The sequence below is a fragment of the Pan paniscus genome, chromosome 5, assembly GCF_029289425.2.
Source record: "Pan paniscus chromosome 5, NHGRI_mPanPan1-v2.0_pri, whole genome shotgun sequence".
In the NCBI taxonomy this organism is placed as follows: domain Eukaryota; kingdom Metazoa; phylum Chordata; class Mammalia; order Primates; family Hominidae; genus Pan; species Pan paniscus.
In genome coordinates, this window is record NC_073254.2 from 125063910 (window position 1) to 125087326 (window position 23417).

At 36.8% G+C, this 23417-nt stretch overlaps 1 protein-coding gene and 1 non-coding gene across 6 annotated transcripts in view; one reads left to right on the forward strand and one right to left on the reverse strand.

Moving 5' to 3' along the window:
• The window catches only part of LIN28B (lin-28 homolog B), a 142746-nt gene that overhangs the window by 103290 nt on the left and 16039 nt on the right, over positions 1-23417 (forward strand). The gene's annotated exons all lie outside the window — the stretch shown is intronic.
• Positions 1950-2056, reverse strand: LOC112440194 (U6 spliceosomal RNA). The gene has a single exon (XR_003028380.1). It is a non-coding gene; the product is annotated as a U6 spliceosomal RNA (small nuclear RNA).

Sequence of the window (23417 nt, forward strand, 5' to 3'; positions counted from 1 at the left end):
CACTCTCACCCAAGCTGGAGTGCAGTGGCAGGATCTCAGCTTACTGCAGCCTCTCTTCCTGGGTTCAAGCAATTGTCCTGCCTGAGCCACTTATGTAGCTAGGATTACAGGTGTGCACCACCATGCCCTGCTAATTTTGTATTTTTAGTAGAGATGGGGTTTCACTAGCCTAGGCTAGTCGGGTTTCACTAGCCTAGGCTAGTCTCAAACTCCTGAGCTCAAGCGATCTGCCTCCTCAGCCTCCCAAAGTGCTGGGATTACAGGCATGAGCCACTGGACCTGGCTCTTTGTTGATTTTTAATAGTTTTTCAATATATTCATGGTTTTCAAGGTATGAAATATTTTTACCCACAAATAATAATAACTATATCCTCTATGATAATTTGTGGTATATCCATTTTATTGTTCTTCCATTTTGTTTCTGCCTTTGTGTTTTACCTATTCAGTGATCAAATAATTATCTATATTTTTCCTGGTTTCCTTCTATTAACTTTTAAATCCATCAAAAATTTTATTTGTTACATTATATAAAGATTAAGAAGCTCTGTTCTGAATTTCCCCTTACTCAGCATCTCTTGTTGAACTCTGTTGATTTGTGAAAGTTCTTCTGTTATTTAATGATTTCTTCCATACGTTACTTCTAATATGTATGTTTCAGGGCTCTATGCTTTTACAGCTTGTCCTACTCTTTCTTCCGCTAGTTGTTTTAATTTCTATATTTTTGTAATACCTTTTAATTCCTCAAAGGTAAATCTCCCTTTATTACTGTTCTGAGATATTATTATAGCTATTTTCATTTATTTTTAAAGATGAACTTAAAAATCACTTTCTTCCCATCATTATCAACTTTCATTGGTATTTTTATAGGAATTCAAATTATTTTATTCACAAAATATTTGTGGTACAGGAATCCCAGTTTTACAGTTTGTAAATCCAACGTATAGTACTGTGAATAGAAATTTCAATTCCCACAATGAAGATATAAATCTAATTATAGCCGATAAACTACTTCATATGGCTTGATCTAATTTTTTTCATGCTCTAAAAATTGAGTTAATACAGTCATTGGAAATTACTGTTTTAGTTTAAAAAATATTTTCATTTCAATAGTTTTAGGGGTACAAGTGGCTTTTGGTTACATGGATGAATTGTAAAGTAGTGAAGCCTGGCTTTTAGTGTACCTCTTGCCCGACTAGTGCACGTTCTACCCAATGGAAATGATCTTAATGGTAACATTTTAAAGTTGTATTTCTAGTCATTGGAATTTTTGGATCAAGTACAATGGCTTGCACATGTAATCTCAGCTACTTGGCAAGCTGAGATGGGAGGATCACTTCAGCCCAGGAGTTCGAGACCAGCTCAGGCAATATAGTGTGACCCTATCTCTTAAAAAAAAATTGCATATAACATTTATAGCTACAAGTATATGTGCTGTGAATAGTCTAACGTTAAACTGTTAGGAGCAGTAATAGAAGAAGCAGGTAAATAATCACATCATAGATTGAGAAAAGTTTCAGAAATACCTGAAGGCACTATTTTTTATTCTATGTATATCTTATATAGGTAAGCCTGTTTAAATCCTGAGTATTCCTAAATCCACTCACTTATATTTAATAATAATAACTATTATTATTTAATATGGAATACTTCATAAATTTGTATGTCATTCTGGTTTTTTTTTTTTTTTTTTTGAGATGGAGTCTCACTCTTGTCACCCAGACTGGAGTGCAGGGTCACGATATTGGCTTACTGCAACCTCTGCCTCCCGGGTTCAAGCAATTCTCCTGCCTCAGCCTCCCAAGTAGCTGGGATAAAGACATGCGCCACCATGCCCAGCTAATTTTTGTATTTTTAGTAAAGACGGGGTTTCACCATGTTGACCAGGCTGGTGTCGAACTCCTGACCTCAAGTGATCCACCCACCTCAGTCTCCCAAACTGCTGGGATAATAGGTGTAAGCCACCATACTTGGCCCTGTATGTCATTCTTGTATAGGGGCCATACTAATCTTCTCTGTATTGTTCCAATTTTAGTATATGTGCTGGCAAAGCAAGCACCCACTCACTTCACATTAAAAGAGTTAATCATATCTGTACACACTTAGACAATGCTAAACCAATTACTCATTTTTTGCCTTAGGAAGGAAGTCTGGTTGTGCTGTAGTGCATGGTTAGGCTGCTTTTCAAAGTCCAGTTGGTAGGATGCTGAGCAAAACCTTGCCAGAACTCAGAACTGTGAACTTTACCATGACTCTCCAAGTGATCAGTATGTAATGTGCTATCTAATAACACCTTTTTGAAAATCTGAAACCCATCTTCTTTCATCTCTGTATGGTTTTCTATTTTTTCATATGATATTTTTATAGTTAGTAATTGTAACTAATACTAAATGGTTTTACAATTTTTTAATTTCTTTTTTTATTATTATACTTTAAGTTCTAGGGTACATGTGCACAACGTGCAGGTTTGTTACATATGTATACATGCGCCATGTTGGTGTGCTGCATCCATTAACTCGACATTTACATTAGGTATATCTCCTAATGCTATCCCTCCCCCCTCCCTCCACCCCATGACAGGCCCCAGTGTGTGATGTTCCCCTTCTTGTGTCCAAGTGTTCTCATTGTTCAATTCCCACCTATGAGTGAGAACATGCAGCGTTTGGTTTTTTGTCCTTGCGATAGTTTGCTGAGAATGATGGTTTCCAGCTTCATCCATGTCCCTACAAAGGACATGAACTCATCCTTTTTTATAGCTGCATAGTATTTCATGGTGTATATGTGCCACATTTTCTTAATCCAGTCTATCATTGATGGACATTCGGGTTGGTTCCAAGTCTTTGCTATTGTGAATAGTGCCACGGTAAACATACATATGCATGTGTCTTTATAGCAGCATAATTTATAATCCTTTGGGTATATACCCAGTAATGGGATCACTGGGTCAAATGGTATTTCTAGTTCTAGATCCCTGAGGAATCGCCACACTGACTTCCACAATGGTTGAACTAGTTTACAGTCCCACCAACAGTGTAAAAGTGTTCCTATTTCTCCACATCCTCTCCAGCACCTGTGGTTTCCTGACTTTTTAATGATCACCATTCTGACTGGTGTGAGATGGTATCTCATTGTGGTTTTGATTTGCATTTCTCTGATGGCCAGTGATGATGAGCGTTTTTTCATGTGTCTTTTGGCTGCATAAATGTCTTCTTTTGAGAAGTGTCTGTTGATCTCCTTCGCCCACTTGTTGGTGGGGTTGTTTGTTTTTTTCTTGTAAATTTGTTTGAGTTCTTTGTAGATTCTGGATATTAGCCCTTTGTCAGACGAGTAGATTGCAAAAATTTTCTCCCATTCCGTAGGTTGCCTGTTCACTCTGATGGTAGTTTGTTTTGCTGTGCAGAAGCTCTTTAGTTTAATTAGATCCCATTTGTCAATGTTGGCTTTTGTTGCCATTGCATTTGGTGTTTTAGACATGAAGTCCTTGCCCATGCCTATGTCCTGAATGGTATTGCCTAGGTTTTCTTCTAGGGTTTTTATGGTTTTAGGTCTAACATTTAAGTCTTTAATTCATCTTGAATTAATTTTTGTATAAGGTGTAAGGAAGGGATCCAGTTTCAGCTTTCTGCATATGGCTAGCCAGTTTTCCCAGCACCATTTATTAAATAGGGAATCCTTTCCCCATTTCTTGTTTTTGTCAGGTTTGTCAAAGATCAGATGGTTGTAGATGTGTGGTATTATTTCTGAGTGCTCTGTTCTGTTCCATTGGTCTATATCTCTGTTTTGGTACCAGTAGCATGCTGTTTTGATTACTATAGCCTTGTAGTATAGTTTGAAGTCAGGCAGCATGATGCCTCCAGCTTTGTTCTTTTGGCTTAGGATTGTCTTGGCAGTGAGGGCCCTTTTTTGGTTCCATATGAACTTTAAAGTAGTTTTTTCCAATTCTGTGAAGAAAGTCATTGGTAGCTTGATGGGGATGGCATTGAATCTATAAATTACCTTGGGCAGTATGGCCATTTTCACGATATTGATTCTTCCTATCCATGAGCATGGAATGTTCTTCCATTTGTTTGTGTCCTCTTTTATTTCGCTGAGCAGTGGTTTGTAGTTCTCCTTGAAGAGGTCCTTCACATCCCTTGTTAGTTGTATTCCTAGGTATTTTATTCTCTTTGAAGCAATTGTGAATGGGAGTTCACTCATGATTTGGCTCTCTGTTTGTCTGTTATTGGTGTATAAGAATGCTTGTGATTTTTGCCCATTGATTTTGTATCCTGAGACTTTGCCGAAGTTGCTTATCGGCTTAAGGAGATTTTGGGCTGAGACGATGTGGTTTTCTAAATATACAATCATGTCATCTGCAAACAGGGACAATTTGACTTCCTCTTTTCCTAATTGAATACCCTTTATTTCTTTCTCCTGCCTGATTGCCTTGGCCAGAACTTCCAACACTGTGTTGAATAAGAGTGGTGAGAGAGGGCATCCCTGTCTTGTGCCAGTTTTCAAAGGGAATGCTTCCAGTTTTTGCCCATGCAGTATGATATTGGCTGTGGGTTTGTCATAAATAGCTCTTATTATTTTGAGATACATCCCATCAATACCTAATTTATTGATAGTTTTTAGCATGAAGGGCTGTTGAATTTCGTCAAAGGCCTTTTCTGCATCTATTGAGATAATCATGTGGTTTTTGTCTTTGGTTCTGTTTATATGCTGGATTACGTTTATTGATTTGCATATGTTGAACCAGCCTTGCATCCCAGGGATGAAGCCCATTTGATCATGGTGAATAAGGTTTTTGATGTGCTGTTGGATTTGGTTTGCCAGTATTTTATTGAGGATTTTTGCATCGATGTTCATCAGGCATATTGGTCTAAAATTCTCTTTTTGTTGTGTCTCTGTCAGGCTTTGGTATCAGGATGATGCCGGCCTCATAAAATGAGTTAGGGAGGATTCCCTCTTTTTCTATTGATTGGAATAGTTTCAGAAGGAATGGTACCAGCTCCTCCTTGTACCTCTGGTAGAATTCAGCTGTGAATCCATCTGCTCCTGGACTTTTTTTGGTTGGTGGGCTATTAATCATTGCCTCAATCTCAGATCCTGTTATCGGTCTATTCAGGGATTCAACTTCTTGCTGGTTTAGTCTTGGGAAGGTGTATGTGTCGAGGAATTTATCCATTTCTTCTAGATTTTCTAGTTTATTTGCAAAGAGGTGTTTATAGTCTTCTCTGATGGTAGTTTGTATTTCTGTGGGATCGGTGGTGATATCCCCTGTATCATTTTTTATTGCGTCTATTTGATTCTTCTCTCTTTTCTTCTTTATTAGTCTTGCTTGCAGTCTATCAATTTTGTTGGTCTTTTCAAAAAACAAGCTCCTGGATTCATTGATGTTTTGAAGGGTTTTTTGTGTCTCTATTTCCTTCAGTTCTGCTCTGATCTTAGTTATTTCTTGCCTTCTGCTAGCTTTTGAATCTGTTTGCTCTTGCTTCTCTAGTTCTTTTGTGATGTTAGAGTGTCAATTTTAGATCTTTCCTGCTTTCTCTTGTGGGCATTTAGTGCTATAAATTTCCCTCTACGCACTGCTTTAAATATGTCCCAGAGATTCTGGTTTGTCGTGTCTTTGTTCTCATTGGTTTCAAAGAACATCTTTATTTCTGCCTTCATTTCGTTATGTACCCAGTAGTCGTTCAGGAGCAGGTTATTCAGTTTCCATGTAGTTGAGCGGTTTTGAATGAGTTTGTTAATCCTGAGTTCTAGTTGGATTGCACTGTGGTCTGAGAGATAGTTTGTTATAATTTCTGTTCTTTTACATTTGCTGAGGAGTGCTTTACTTCCAAGTGTGTGGTCAATTTTGGAATAAGCGTGATGTGGTGCTGAGAAGAATGTATATTCTGTTGATTTGGGGTGGAGAGTTCTGTAGATGTCTATTAGGTCCGCTTGGTCCAGAGCTGAGTTCAATTCCTGGATATCCTTGTTAACTTTCTGTCTCGTTGATCTGTCTAATGTTGACAGTGGGGTGTTAAAGTCTCCCATTATTATTGTGTGGGAGTCTAAGTCTCTTTGTAGGTCTCTAAGGACTTGCTTTATGAATCTGGGTGCTCCTGTATTGGGTGCGTATATATTTAGGATAGTTAGCTCTTCTTGTTGAATTGATCCCTTTACCATTATGTAATGGCCTTCTTTGTCTCTTTTGATCTTTGTTGGTTTAAAGTCTGTTTTATCAGAGACAGGATTGCAACCCCTGCCTTTTTGTGTTTTCCATTTTGTTGGTAGATCTTCCTCCTTCCCTTTATTTTGAGCCTATGTGTGTCTCTGCACATGGGATGAGTTTCCTGAATACAGCACACTGATGGGTCTTGACTTTTTATCCAATTTGCCAGTCTGTGTCTTTTAATTGGAGCATTTAGCCCATTTACATTTAAGGTTAATATTGTTATGTGTGAATTTGATCCTGTCATTATGATGTTAGCTGGTTATTTTGCTCGTTAGTTGATGCAGTTTCTTCCTAGCATGAATGGTCTTTACAATTTGGCATGTTTTTCAGTGGCTGGTACTGGTTGTTCCTTTCCATGTTTAGTGCTTCCTTCAGGAGCTCTTTCAGGGCAGGCCTGGTGGTGACAAAATCTCTCAGCATTTGCTTGTCTGTAAAGTATTTTATTTCTCCTTCACTTATGAAGCTTAGTTTGGCTGGATATGAAATTCTGGGTTGAAATTTCTTTTCTTTAAGAATGTTGAACATTGGCCCCCACTCTCTTCTGGCTTGTAGAGTTTCTGCCGAGAGATCTGCTGTTAGTCTGATGGGCTTCCCTTTGTTATTTTATAATGTTTTACATCACTGTATATTTTTGTATTATCAGGACAATGGCCTCATAAATTTTCTTAAAATTTTTTTTTCTTTTAGACAAAGATCACCAAAATCTCTGAGAAATGTTGATTTTGGTACTTGGTTTTATTAGGAAGTTCAAGACAAGATATAAAATATGTAAGACTGTGTTTTACAAATGATGCTTTAAAACATATATAGGGCTAGGAGTGGTGGCTCATGGCTGTAATCCCAGCACTTTGGGAAGCTAAGGTGGGAGGATCGCTTGAGACCAGGAGTTTGAGACCAGCCTAGACAATGAAGCAAGACCTTAGATTAAAAAACAAAAGAAAGAAAAGAAATGGTATATAGGATTCATGTAGACTAATAAGTAAATATGTCTAAAAGAAAAAAATGTAGTTAATAATGAGTAAAAGAAAAAGCTGTGGGCTGGGCACAGTGGCTCATGCCTGTAATCCCAGCACTTTGGGAGGCCGCGTCGGGTGGATCATGAGGTCAGGAGATTGAGACCAGCCTGGCCAACATGGTGAAACCCTATCTCTACTAAAAATGCAAAAATTAGCCAGGCGTGGTGGCGTGCACCTGTAATCCCAGCTACTCAGGAGGGTGAGGCAGGAGAGTCACTTGAACCTGGGAGGTGGAGGTTGCAGTGAGCTGAGATCGCGCCATTGCACTCCAGCCTGGGCGACAGAGCGAGACTCCGTCTGAAAAAAAAAAAAGAAAGAAAAAGAAAGAGCCTCGACAACTGGTTGTAATTGAATTGCTGAGGAATGTTGTATACTACATTCTTTCCTTCTCCAGGGATTTTTTTTTTTTTAAGTTTCAAATAAATCTGCAATAGAAAGACCTATACTCTGAGTTCTTTTAAGTGTAATCTCCATGAGAACAAGGATCTGATCTGCCTTATTTACTATTGTGTCATGGGTACAAAGTAACTACTTAGTAAATATTTATTGAAGTAGTTGTAATCCTGTGCAGTTATCTTTCCCTCTATCTCAGTTTCTCATCTGTAAATTCTTTCATTTTACCAATTTTTGTTGAGTACCTGCCATGGACCAGGTACTGTTCTAGGCACTGAACATGGAGCAGAGAATGGAACATACCAGGGTCTTGACTTCCTGGAGCACAGATTTTAGAATGTGAGGCAAATAAGCAAAAACAGACTTATTAATAAATGTATATAATGTGACGTCAGGTAGTGATAAATGCTGTGAAGAAAATTATAGCAGTGTAAGGGGACAGAGTAATAGTTGGACTGTTTTAGATTAAGTAATCAGGAAATGCCTGAAGAGATGACATCTGAGCAGAGACATGAATGACGTAAGGGAACAAGCCTTGTAAAGATCTGGGGGAAGTGATTTTTATTCAAAAGGAAAACCTGTGCAAAGATTCCAAGGCATTAATGAATTGAGCATGTTTGAGGAGTGGCAGGCCAGCCAGTATGACTGAGTGAATTGATTGATGAGAAGAGAGGTCCAAGATTAGGGCTGAGAAATTGGCAGGGTCATGTAGACCATGGTTTATGAAGTTTGATTTTATTCTTGGTGAGATGGTGTCTTAGTCTATTTTGTGCTACTATGAAAGAATACCACCGATTAGGTAATTTATGATGAAAAAAATTTTTATTGGCCCACAGTTTTGTAGGCTGGGAAGTCCAAGATCAAGGGGCAGGCATCTGGCAAGTGCCCTCTTGATGTGTCATGGTGGGAGAGCAAAGGGAGGAAAGGATACCAAACTTGTCCTTTTACAAGGAACCCATTCCTGTAATAATGAGCCCATTTCCAGGATAATAACATTAATCCATTCATAAGGACAGTGCCCCCATGACCCAAATACTTCCTATTAGGCCCTGCTTTCCAATACTGCTTCATTGAAGATCAATTTTCTTATGTTTTGTTTCTTTAAGGAATGAGTCCTTTTTATGTAAGCTGTGGAATGCTTTGGCATAAAATTGTTTATTATATTCCTTTATGTCCTCTTAATGACTACAAGATACATACCAATATTCCCTTTTTTCATTGCTGATAATGGCTATTGATTTCTTCTCTCTTGTTTCTTGATCATTCTAACTAGGAGTTTATTCATTTTTTAAAAATCCTTTCTAGCCAATTTTTGGCTTTGTTAATTTTTTTATATTGTTTTCTATTTCATTGGTTTCTGCTCTTAATTAATTTACTTTATTTACTTTTGGTTTATTTTTCTCTTTTTGTGGCTTCTTTAGGTAAAAACTTAGACCATTGATTTTTAAACCTTCTTTTCTAACATAAACAGATAAAGTTTTAAATTTTCCTCTAAACACTGCTTTAGCTGCATTTCACAAATCTTAATTTATTTTTTCATTTTTATTTTCCTTGTGATTTCTTCTTTGATCTAAGTGTTATTTAAAAATATATTGTATTATTAATATTTTGGAATTTCTATATGTCTTATTTATTTCTAACTTAATTCTGTTGTGGTCAGAAAACATATTCTGTAAGATTTCCACTTTGTGAAATTTATTGACTTTTTTTGTCCCAAGATAGGTTCTATCCTAGACAGTGGCTCATGTGCACCTGAAAAGAATGAATATTCAGAAGATGTTGAGTGCATGGTTCTGTAGTGTTAATTAGATAATGGTGGTCGATAGTGTAGCCCAAATCTATGTCTTATGGGGTGTGTGTGTGTGTGTGTGTGCGTGTGTGTGTGCACGTGCTCATAAACTTACTTGTTACTGGAAAGGAATGTTAAATTTCAACTGATTGTGGATTTCTCTATTTCTTCGAGTGCTAACATTGTTTGCTTCATGTGCTTTGAAACCACATTAACAGCAGATTCGTTGCTTTCATATTGGGCATATTATGTCTTCCTGATGAATTGACCCTTTATGTTTATGAAATGTCCCACCTCCCTTGTAATATCTATTACTTTGAAGTATCCTTTGTCTGACAGTGATATAGCCACACCAACTTTTTTATGGTTGTTTGTATGGTGTGTGTGTGGGTGCATGTGTGTGTGTGTGTGTGTGTGTGTGTATTTTGAGATGGTGTTTCACTCTTGTAGCCCAGGCTGGAGTGCAATGGCACAATCTCAGCTCACTGCAACCTCAGCCTCCCGGGTTCAAGTAATTCTCCTGCCTCAGCCTGCCATATTCAGGATTACAGGCTGGGATTACAGGCACCTGCCACCACGCCCAGCTAATTTCTGTATTTTTAGTAGAGACAGGGTTTCACCGTGTTGGCCACACTGGTCTCAAACACCTGATCTCAGGTGATCCACCTGCCTCGGCCTCCCAAAGTACTGGGATTACAGGCGTGAGACACTGCACCCAGCCTACTGTTTGTTTGTTTCCTTTTAATTTCAACATATCTGTGACTTATATTTAAAATATGTCTCCTGCAGTCAAGATGTAATTAGTGTGTGTTTTTTAAAATCAAACCTGATGATCTCTGCCTTTTAATTGGGATTTGAGACCATTTGTACTTAATGTAATTATTGATATGGTTAGATGCAGGTCTGCCATTTTGCTCTCAGTTTTCTGTTTTTCTCATTTGGTTTTGTTTGTATTTGTTTTCTGCCATCTTTTTGGTTAATACTGTTTCATTTGCTATAAAATGTAACAATGCTACCAAAATTTAATTCCATTCACCACCACCCTGGTGTCATTCTCTGTGCTATTATGTCATACATTTTTTATTTTGACGTAATTTATAATTACTTCAATTCAGTGTTATTACTTTTGCTTTAAATAGTGTTTCCTGTACACATCTCTCATTTCTAGTTTTATTTATTACTTTCTGTAGATCTATCTTTATCCCCATTTCACCTTGCTCTTATGGACAAAATGTCTTGGAGACATTAGGGGATAATGAAAATAAAGGTGAAATTATAGTTACCGGAATGGGACTGACTAATTCTGTGGAGGGAGTGGGAGAGTGACAACCTGAAACCTGGAAAGCAATCAACTTAGTCCTAGGAACTCTGAGGAATGGAGGGACATTCATCACCTTTTGTCCTGTCCCCGTGCCCCAGGGGACTTCTTGCCACTTTGGGGTGCCCCCCATGGGGGAAACACACACCCGGGGTGCAAGCCAGTGAGTTTCCATGTGGTTACATTTTTCTTGAACCTGAACAACTTTTTTTTTTTTTTTTTAGCATTGCTTCTTGCTGCTGGCCAAAAATTCACTCAGATATCTTTATTTTGACCTAATTTTTAAAAGGTATTTTTAATAGATTTAGAATTCTCAATTGAAAGGGTTTTTTTTAAAACTACTTGTCAACTGGTCTTCATTATTTCTGAGAGGATGTTATATATAATTCATTTATTTGTTCCATAGTGTAAAATGTATCTTTTTTCTTATTCCTTTATTTGGGCTTTAAGTAGCTGAATTATGATGCACCAAAGTGTGGGATTTTGGGGGATTTATTTGTATTTATTGTGTTTCGGGTTCTCTGAGCTTTTTGGATTTGTTGATCCACAATGTTTTCCATAAAACTGGGGAAATTTTTGGCCATCATTTCTTCGTGTGTTTTTTATTCTGCTTCGTTCTCTCTTCTTCATCTGAGATTCTAATTACATATATGTATATATCAGACCATTTCATATTGTCCCTCGTGTCACTATGAATAACAGAATCTTAAAAAGAAAATAAAGAACTGTAAAATATTAATAGATTCATATTTAGAACTATAAAATTGAACTCAGGGTTTCTAAAGCAGTTGGAATTCATGGGACAGGATACTGGAGAGAAGAGATCTGTGCAAAGGAGAACTCCTGTACCTCTCCCTCCTTAGTCTTGATTAAGGGCCAGGTTGCATGTGCACAGGTTGAGGCCCTTCAAAGCACAGCAGCAGGCTTTGTTGTCTGGCAGAGAGATAAGCAAAAATATCTTCATATTTATTATATTCATATTTCTTTATTTTCTTTGATTCAGTTTGTGCTATTTCCTTATAATCTGCTTTTTAAGTTCGCTAAATTTTTCTTCAGTTTCTAAGTTACTGTTATTCAATCCATGAATATTTTCATTTTAGATATTGTAGTTTTCAGTTCTAATATTCCTGGTTGTTGTTGTTGTTTTAATAGTCTGTCTTTCTTCCTTCCCTCCGTCCTTCAGACAGGGTCTTCCTTCCAGCCCAGGCCGGAGTGCAGTGGCATGATCATGGCTCACTGCAGCCTCAACCTCCCAGGTTCAAGCAGTCCTCCCATCTCAGCCTCCTGAGTATGTGCACGCCACCATGCCTGGCTTTTTTTTTTTTTTTTTTTTTTTGGGTAGAGACTGGATTTTGCCATGTTGCCCAGGCTGGTCTGAACTCCTGGGCTCAAGCAGTCCTTCCACCTTGGCCTCCCAAGGTGCTGGGATTACAAGCATGAGCCACTGTGCCCAGCCTCTGTTTTTATTTTTTTCTACCACTATTCCTCATTTGTTCATTCATTATGTCCATCTTTTCTTTTAAGTTGTTGAACATATTTATGATAGCGATTTTGAGTTATTTCCTGCTATTTCCAACATTTGGGTCTTTTTAAGATCTTGACTACTTTTTTCCTTAAATATGGGTCACTTTTTCCTGCTTCTTTTCATGCGTAGTAATTTTTTTATTGTATGTAGAATATTGGGCTGATAGATTGTAGGGAGTCCGGGTCATTTGTTTTCTCTACAAGATGTTGACTTTTGTTCTGGTAGACAGTTTTTGCTTTTGCCAATTTTGTTTTTATTTTAGATTATGGTAGATCTATTTTCATGTTTTGCTTAGTCCTAGGATGCAGTCCTAGGGTACATAGAGTATGATCCTTATTCCTAAGGCATGAGTTTACTAGGATCTCAAGTGAAATGCCTGTGTTTCTCGATTTGAAATCCATTGTGGTTTCTTGACTTCTGGCCAGGCCATAACTCCAGTATCTCCCAGCATTTTGTGGCCTTGGATATTTTTGCTTATCTCTCTGCCAAACAACAAAGTCTGCTGCTGTGTTTTGAAGGGTCTCAACCTGTGCTGCACACATGCAACCTGGCCCTTAATTACGAATAAGGAGGGAAAGGTACAGGATTTGCACAGATCTCTTCTCTCCAGTATCCTGTCCCAAGAATTCCAACTGCTTTAGAAACTCTGAGCTGAAATTTATGCCTTTATGGCTCACTGAGATCCTGCTGTGCTTGTGTTTCATTGTCTTCTTGCCCCTTAGTCCCAAAAGTCTACCCAGGCAGAAAGCTGGGGCAAACATCTGGGCTTACTTTGAGTGTTTCCCTTCTATCAAGCGCTACAGTTTTTTACTACTTATTGTCCTATCCAGTGACAATAAACAGTTGCGTCTTATATCTTTCCCATTGTTATAGCTGTAGACCACAGAAGAGTAAGTCTAATAAGTCTATCATATTCAGAAGCCCACTGAACCTATATACAGTATTCATAACTTTTTTTGTAATGCAGAGATAAAATATCTATACTATAAAAATTACATGTAGAAATTTATTTTGGGGTTGCATGTTGTTTTACAGCCTAACTGTGGTACCATTTCCAGAGATAATTTCTTTATAACCTCTTGCATTAGTTTTTGTTTTCCAATCCATCAGCTATTCCCCATCACCTATTAAAGGATCTGGTCTCTAAGGTCTTTTTATATACGTGACACTGAATTTATGTCTCAGCATGAGGTTGAATTAAAATATATGTGGCATGTTTTCTGCTACACATCATCACTATCATCTGCCATCTGACAGCATAGGAAATTATTTGGCTCCTACACGTATACCTAACATGCAGCTCATTTGAAGAGTGTTGTATTTCTCATTTTTGCAGTGTTGAGTGTTTAATTTGCCTTGACGTGTTATGCTGCTTCAATCAAGGTGATTTTTCTTCCTCTTTCTGCATATGTATATTACTCAGTATAATTTTTATCTTAGTATCCCCGTGTACCTCTTCTTTCATTTTCTTTTACTTGTATGGAATGGCGTAAAGCCAATTTATTTATCATAGACAAGTACAAGCATTGATATTTTATTATATTATTGTGTAGTTTTACCACTATATTTTAAAATTGAAGTATGTATTAGTTTACTATAAATTACTTTTTTCTATATATTATGGTTAAGGAATATAGATAGTTTAAATTATATGTATATAGAGATTACATTACTTTAAGTTTATTTCAGTATAAGAATAGGGGCATTACAAAAATACTTAGTATAAAAAGGAAATATTGACCTAGTAGTGTTAAGAAGTGTTGCTTTAAACAAGTTAAAACATACTTATTTTATAGTCTGAATCTGAGCAATTCAATATCTGAACGTTTTGGATCTAATTCTACTGGCTGTATGCAGCTCATGGTCCCTTATTTATTTAATTATTTTGTCTTTTATGATTTTTTTAACCAGAAATTCATATTTCTTGAACTTTGGTCTACAGGAATTTTTTGACTCCTGGCTTGACGGTGCATTTTCTCTGAGGAGGGTATGTGTTTATTTTATCATGTTCCTAGAGGTACTTGTACCAACTGGGAACCATTTAAAAAGAAATTCTCAGCTTGAGTTGTAGCCCCACATGAGCTGCAACACCATATAGCATCTGGCTTGTGATATCATTTCTCAAGGGGGAGATCGTTTTCTCTTCCTCCCACCACATAGTTGGGAGCAGAAAAGTTATCTTGCCTTTTCCCTTCTTTGAGGTAACTACTTTTCATTGATCTTTACATTCTGAGTATAATTTTGGGCAGGGTTTCCAGCTTTCTGTGGGACAGGATCTCCTGTTAGACTCCTAATTCTGGACAGATCTTAGGCTTTGTTTTCTAACTCCTCTGCTGCATCATCCAGTTTACAAGATGAAAGCTTCAGATTGTTGCTAGTGTTCTGTAGATGTCTCCAGAATGAGAGGCTATTTCAGTGCTCCACTTACCTCCCTAGTTTTCTGCTTTCACTTTGTTTTTGGCTTCTAAGCATCACTGACTTTTCAGTGCCATCAGCAAAGCAGTTCAAAGGATGCTTTAGAATATTTTTTCCAGCATTTTTAGTTGTTTTTCAGTGGTATGGTTGTTCAGAATATTTTATATGCTACTTTGAAGGAAATGAAGTGTATTTTTGTATGTAATGTAATTATGTTATATATAATGTCATTTTAATGTATGGTTGTTGCTTTTTAAAATTTGCACTTTTGCTCCTGTGGGTATTTTAAAGGTATTTGTGCCATTTTTCTTTCCCTTTTTGTGAATTGCCTGTTCATGTCCATTGTCTGTTTTTCTATTGGACTCTGGTGATTTTCAAAAGAATATATAGTACATGGCTTTGGAAAGGGCTGCTTTTCTGAGGAAATGAGTCCCCTAGGAAGATCTGTTTCCTAAGATATGCTTGTCAGACTTTGAGGAAGTTTGATACTGGCGCTATGGTTTAATTTTAGTTCCTTAATTCTTTTGTATTTGTTTTATGTTCTATCTGTGGCCTCTTACTATCTCCTACTTGCTAAATCCAGCAGTCTATTTTAATACCTCATCTTGTTTGATCTATTAGCCCCTTTCTTGAATGCGAAACTGTATGTTGTGTGTGTGTGTGTATATATATATATATTTTTTTTTTTAAACTAGGGAGAAGTATCTCTTTTCTTGTCTTCCTTCTACTTTTCTGGCTGTTCCTTCTTAGAAAGCCTAACTGGTTCCTCCACCTGAAAGTTATTAAATAGTGGATTTCCTGAAAGCTTTGGCTGCAGTTCTTGTTTCACTCTTCACATTTTGCTAGGTGACCTCTGAGCTTTAGCTACTGTCTGTTCTTTCAGTGATGTCTCCCAAGTCTGTGACTTCAACCTTAGCATCTCTTCAAGTTTCAGACTCGCTGTGTCTCTAGAGATGCACATCCACATGTGGTTAACTTGTAGTTTTTCCATTACTATTTTATTGAAAAATCATTATAGTGGTAAGTGAAGCTTAGTAAGATTTGACAAAAAATTGATTAGATAAAGGGAAATTGAACTGTGCAGTAGTTTTGCCCAGAAGATGAAGCTTCTGCCATAGAGTTACATTATAGCTCAGTGGGTGCCCGTTACTCTGAAATATTACTAAAATGTATGACAATACTATTTGGCCCAAAAAGTATGGCAAATAGGAATTCATGTTTTTATTGCATTTGACACTAGTCATTTTGCATTTCTTCCACTTTAATGATGCTGCCCTTTAGTACTAAATATCCTTTTTTCATCCTTACATTCCAGCATCTTACAATATTTTCCCTTTTCATTTTCTTTATTCTCATGTTACTGTATTTTTTTTTTTTTTTTAAGATGGAGTTTGGCTCTTGTTGCCCAGGCTGGAGTGCAATGGTGCAATCTCAACTCACCACAACCTCCGCCTCCCAGGTTCAAGCGATTCTCCTGCCTCAGCCTCCCGAGTAGCTGAGATTACAGACATGCACCACCATGGCTGGCTAATTTTGTATTTTTAGTAGAGACAGGGCTTCTCCATGTTGGTCAGGCTGGTCTTGAACTCCCAACCTCAGGTGATCCGCCTGCCTTGGCCTCCCAAAGTGCTGGGATTACAGGCGTGAGCCACCGTGCCCAGCCTTTTACTCTGTTTTTTAATAATACAAGGTGAAGGTGACTGATTTGCTAATTCATTTTTTTGTTTGTTTGTTTCTTTGTTGAGATAGGGTCTCGCCTTTTTGCCCAGACTGGAGTGCAGTGGTGTGATCATGGCTCACTGCAGCCTCAACCTACTGGGCTCAAGCGATCTGCCCACCTCTGCCTCCCAAAGTTGTTGAGATTATAAGAGTGAGCCACTGTGCTTGACCTATAATTAATTTTTTGTTTGTTCGTTTCATTTATATTATCCACAGTAATATAAATAGGGTCACAGTGGTTGGTGACTGAGTGGTATGAGCAGACTGATAGATGCACCTGGAGTATCAGTTACAGTGACCGATCTGTGACATGGCATGAAGGCCAGAGATCAGGAATCTACTCCCAAATAGACAGGAAGCTGAGATGACTTCATGGGTTTAGGAGAGTTGACTTCCAGTAAGCATGATGTTTTAAAGCCCAAAATATAGTGACTTTTTCAATAGTGCTTTTTCCATTTCTTTGAGCCAACCAGGTATTATACCAGTAAACACTGTGAATGCAATGATAAATGTAGAACTTATTGGAAGAGATTTGGAAACTAGGGTTGGGTCAAAATGACCTTGAAGAGATGAGTTGAGTTTGAGATTACAAGAAAACATAAAAGTGGGAATAATTTGTGAGTGCTCAGAGTAAAGAAAGTAGTTTGTATATAGGAAGTTGATTAATTTTTCAAAAGGGAGTTGGTAGACAAATATAAGTATAGATCTTGGTGACTCTAGAAAGGTACTGAGAACAAGATAGGAAAATTATATCAGTAAGGTAGAAAGAAAACCACTTTAATATTCTGAAAACCAGATGAAAGAACAGTCCCTAGAATATAGGAATAGTCAGCAAATTCCCAGTACTTAAAACTGTACTACACAAAGATAGTCTACTTTATCATTTCCTTTATCTGCAAATTTTCTGATAGAATTTATATGAACTAAGTTACCCTGCAATTTGATTTTTAGGGACTCCAAGGGGTGAAGCAGAAAAATATTAAATATTTAGACAGTGAACTACATACAGGAAGAAATGCATGGCATCTGCAACAAAGCAAATTAATTTACTAATATTTAATCAAAATGGAACAGTAGGAGATGGTCAAGAAAATTCCAGTATAAAAGGAATGGAAAATAGAAATTAATTATAGAGCATTCATAAGATATATATATTGTATCATTATTGGGCTATTTAGTTTGATCTCTTTAGCATTCTTGTAAAGAGAAAAATATTTTAAGCTTCTTCTGCTATTTATTTTTGCTCTCGCTCCCCCGACCCCCACCCCCCAGTTCATGAGGGCTTCAATTCATCTACCATGAATTGTCTTAACACTAGTGGAGAAATTTCACCTACCATTTATATATGGAGCTTTATAATTAACAAAACATTTTAAAATATGTATCTCATTTAAGACCAACAGCAACCAAATGAAGTAAGTGGAAATTATGCTCATCTTCAAAAATGAATTCTTGAAGTATGAAGCTTACTTATAGATGAGGAAACCCAGAGAGATTAGGTGGTTTTATCATGGACCACCATCTGAGTTACAGGCTGAAATCCTGGATTCCCTTTTTTATTAGATTTGAGGTCATGAACAATGTGTACATAAACTTTGAAACTTAGGGTTTTTTTTTTTCTACTGTAAGATGAAAGTTTTAAAAATATTACATTGTAAAATATATTTAATATTCTGCTCAGTAGTCTTCGTTTCCATTTTCTTTTCCAAGCCAGCCAACTTGCCTTCCTAAACATGTCCTCTACTTTTCTACTTCGGTGTTATACTCAGGCCATTTATTTGCCTGGCATATTTTCTTTCCCATCTCTGCATCTATTTAAACCTTACTCATTTTTATTTTTATTCTAATGTATTTATTTATTTTAGACGGAATATTTTCTTAAATGGTACTGCTCCTTGCGGAGCAGGGCTGACTCTGAGACAGGGCTCTCAGAGTCAGCCTAAACCTTACTCATTTTAAAATAACTTTTAAGTACTATGTTGCAGCCAGGCCAACTCCTTTACAAAGTCATCCCTCTCGCTCTCAGTAATTGTGATTGTGTCATTGTTCTGTTTTGTTTTGTTTTTGATTATGTCATTTTTGGAAAAGACATAACACTTTCTATCTTTCAGCATTTAACAAAATCTACATTTTATTAGCCATTGCTATACCAGGAAGAACAGTCGTCAGCAACAGTTACCATTTGACCCCAATGAACTGTTTTAAAATATATTTTTAAGTGATATTACAAATAATTTAGAAATATATAAATCAAAGCCTGCTTTAAAAACTGCATTGGAAATTAGCAAGAATTTAACAAACTCAAATGTTTCTTGCATGTGTTTCTGGTATGAAGATACTAATTTTCATAATGGGTGATTTCCGTTGAATGCAAGTAATTCTGCATGAATGATCCTGGAACATACCTATTTTGGAAATACTGATTCAGTTTTCAAATACATTTCTAAGAGGTTCCAGCTTATTGTTCTTGGTGGTTCTTGCATTTACATCCTCAAAATGAAATACTTTTGAAAGTTTTCAGGGCTCGTAATTTTGTTAGAAGGTGGTCATTTTCTTTAGCCTATGACAAAACATTTTCATTTTTAGACATTGATTAGAATGATCAATTCAATTGATTTTTTTCATTTCTATGTTATTTCCTTTCAGTCAGTGCCTTAAGCATTTGTCCACTTATGAGCCATATTTCTTATGTATGGTTTCTTATGTAAATTTCTTAGTACAAACCTCATAAAAGGTAAAATACTGTCACGTGTTCTTTTAGTAAAAATTTTTGTCCAAAAATGTTGCATGATGACATCCTGTAGAATGTCTAACTGGGTAACAAATTTCCTTTTTGTCCTTAGAAATAATATTGTTTACTCATTGATTCAGTGAATATTTATTTATTTGTCTTATATAAAGGCTCATACTCTGAGATTTAGTTTATACAATTACATCATTATAATTAGAGTCTAGAGTACTGCTAGATATCTTTTTGTATTTATGCTCTTATTCATCTTCTCTCTGCCATTATGGACAGAAATGAAAATTTCTGAATTCTCAGCTGTGTTCAATGTAAGGCTAAAAAGAAAAAGATTATAAAAAACACTGTCCCAATGTCTTTGGTACATTCTTGGAAGATCAGGCAATACTTTAAGCAAGGCCGAGAAGGGCGGATCACTTGAGGTCAGGAGTTCAAGACCAGCCTGGCCAACATGGTAAAAACCCATCTCTACTAAAAATACAAAAATTAGCTGGGCATGGTGGCGCATGCCTGTAGTCCCAGCTACTCGAGAGGCTGAGGCACAAGAATTGCTTGAACCCGGGAGGCTGAGGTTGCAGTGAGCCGAGATTGCGCCACTGCACTCCAGCCTGGGCAACATAGCAAGACTCCATCTCGGGGGAAAAAAAAAAAAGGTAAAGTAAAGGATAATAAAACAGCGATGATTTCTCTATTTTATCATCATTGCTGGGCACAGTGGCACATGTCTACTTGAAAGAATCATTTGAGGCCAGGTGTTTGAGGCTGCACTGTGCTACAGTCATGCCTATGAATAACCCCTGCAGTCCAGCCTGGGCAACATAGTGAGACTCAGTCTTAAAATTTTTTTTTTTTCAGAATTCTATTTTTCAATACGTCTTATTAAATATAATAGTTATAATTATTATATTATAATTATTTTATCTTTTAGTGTAGTTGGAAATAAGTCCCAATACTATGAAAGATCAAAATGTTTCAAGATATAGGAAAAACAAAAGCACTGAGAAGAAACAAAAAAACTAAAATTGGGCCCAATAATTCAGTGTTAAAGCTAGTTGGTGAAATAGAAGTCTCTGTGCCTAAAAGTGCTTATAAATGTTTCTTGCATCTTATGTAGTGGCTCTGTGGTGCATATTTACTGTATGTTAAAGGATAATTTTCAAAAAAGGCAGCATTATGATTTTTATGCAAATATCAGAAGAATAAGTGTTAAAGAATTTATTGAACACAGTTAAGTGAGAGAACCAAATGTTGTAACTTGTTCAAAGGAGAATCAAAGAATAGACATATTTGTAGATCAGGTATATTGACATGAATATGCAAATAAAGCCAAAACTGGCTTTTCCCACAGTGGGGAAGGGAAATCAGTTGACTCTCCACTTTCCAGGATAGAATTTGCCCCTCTGTAAAGAAAAATGATGTTGTATTTCTATCAGTTATCAGTCATGGAAAGAGCTATAAAATAACCCTCTTAGAATCAGAATCAGATAATCCAGAAGCTGGGTTCCAGATGTTTTCCACTGAAGCACAGCTTTCCCCCGCACATATATTGCATTCATTCAAATTACATGTCAAACATATAAAGAGAACTTTACATTCAGAGTGGTAAATAGCACTGCCATTTGTAGCTATTGTATTTTTAAATGTTTATTTTCTGAAATAAATATATTTTTTGAATAAAAAGCTCAAGTATTGCCCAAACAAATTTACCTCCTTTTACCACACCAGTCAGGGTATCATTCAATACTTTTTAAAGAAAAATCTAGAAAAAAATATTTAGTGTCTTTGTTTCTCTTGTTCCACTAAGAGAATAAGCCAAGTTCTTCATGGAAAGTTCCTCCAGCCAAATCTAGAGGGTGACCAAAGGAGATGAAAACTCATCATTCAAATACTTAAGGAACTGTACTCATAATAAAGCGATTTTTTTGGCTTACAGAATATGTGCAAATAAATCTGTTAACATGTAGAATCTAGCCCTAATGATTAGAAGTTATTAAGAGTATTTGGACTTGTATAAACAATCTGGTTCTATCTGGGGATTCTCCAGGGATTCAACGGCTCTTCCCATACTTACCTTCAGATTTTACCTCCACCAGTGGCTGTGTATTCACAGGGTCACAGCCTCGAAATGTTCAAATAGGAAGACAAGATCCCTTAAGGGATCAGTGATCAGAGAAAAGATCTGTAGGGATGTCTTAGCAGCTTGACCATCAGGCTTTAGTCATAAAAAGATTATGACATGAAGGGCACCCTCAATCAGCAAGGAGGAGGAAAGGAAGTAGCCATGAGGCCAAGAACACCATACAAGACTTTATCTTGAGCTCTAATTTTTAAAGTAAGACCTACACAAGAGAAGATAATATCACAGTTTACAGAGGTTATCTGAACATGGTAGCAATTTTCCTTGTTCAGTTTTTACTTACGTACATGGTGAACAGTTGAAGAACTGCTGATTCTTGGCAAAAGGCAATATATAGTCTGTCACTGGAAGACCAGTTGGGCCAGAGGGAGAAATGGACAGAGGTCATTTACTTCTCATTTATACTTCATCATTTTCCTCAGCGGTAGCTAGTGCTGGAATGGGAGACCAAACTTATCGATCATTAGAAGCCTTTCCTTTCTGACTTGAGCAAAATGGTTTTAATTCCTTCTGATTGCTGTGTAGCTGTCAAGACAGGTGATGGCTTGGGACAGTCTTCTTTTGGCTCTTGCACATGAATTTGTACTGAGAACACATTTTGGTTAAATCATACCAGGCACTGTGTTCTAAGACCACTGGCCCTCTATAAATGCTTTTAATGCTATTCATATAAACATTGTCAAAATGGAAAGATGATTAATATTTCTTACTAATTCAATAATGTAATAATAATGCAGGGGGCTGGGGGTATTCTGGCTCACACCTGTAATCCCAGCACTTTGGGAGGCCAAGGTAGGTGGATCACTTGAGCCGAGCCTAGAAGTTTGAGACCAGCCTAGGCAACATAGTGAGACCTCGTCTCCACTAAAAATACAAAAATTAGCCAAGGCATGGTGGCACACACCTGTAGTCCCAGGTACTTGGGAGGCTGAGGCAAGAGGATTGCTTGAGCCCAGGAGCTCTAGGCTGTAGTGAGCTGTGATGGTGCCATTGCACTCCAGTCTGGGTGACACAGCAAGACCCTGTCTCAAAAAATAATAGTTAGTAAGTAGGAAGTGCTAGTAGTTAGTAGTAAGTGCTAGTAATTCAGTAGTCAGTCAGCCATACACCAATAGAGAGGTGTTTTAACATTCTGTCTTTGTAAAAACTCAGATTCTACCAGCATTATTAGTTGCATCAAAGGTAACCCAGTCATAGGTAACTTCAAAGCTTTGAATAACCCAGAAGATATTTACTTTGCTAAAACTAGGGTAACATCTTTTAATCTAGCGCCCTTTTGCCCCTGGCTTGCAAACAACCAGTATAAATTTGAAGCTGTTATCTAATCTTGTATGTACAGTACATCAGTCATGCCACCAAAATTGATTCTTGACTTCTATACGTCTTTCTTTCCTTTGGAATTTCTCATGTTCTCTCTTCCTTCTGTGTTTTAATGAAGAAGTGTATGTGATAAAATGTGAGCTAGTCACTATTTTATAGTCCTTATTTTGTATACCTAAGGTATTTTTAATATGGTGTGGTGTTAAAATTCTTTTATGTATTGTTTGGACATTTACATCTACTTCTCTAGATAACAAATTATTGCCTCACTTATCAGATAATCATGATGGAATTCTTCTTTTAAAATTTCTTGTGCTCTGGTCAAATGTCCTAATAGTAAGACATTTTACATACATATATATATATATATATATATATATATATATATATATATATATGAAAGATATGACTTTAGAATGACTTACAAAATAATGTTATATTAATAGATAAAAAGAATGCTGGCTGCAGAACAAAAGCCTAAAAGAAATCATGCGATGAGAAGAAAAAAATATTTATAAGAGTTGACACAAAGCTCTAGTGGAATTGTATTTCTTCAGGCTGAGCTGATGCTTATTTACAGCAGATGTCACACCTCTGACACTGTGAATTTGAAATAGTCTGGTGAAAAAAGCAAGCAGCCCTGATGGTTTTAAGTTTTCGGCAAGGCTGCTCTAATAAGTGAACAAACATTTCCAGACTGCATATTATAATCTGATTCTTCCATCTAAGCAAGCACCTAATTTTAACCATTTCAAGATAAGTTAAATATTGAACGTCTTCCCTTCCTTTCATAATTGATAGTAGTACTAACCTTTTAAAACACTTTAACTCAAAGGTCAG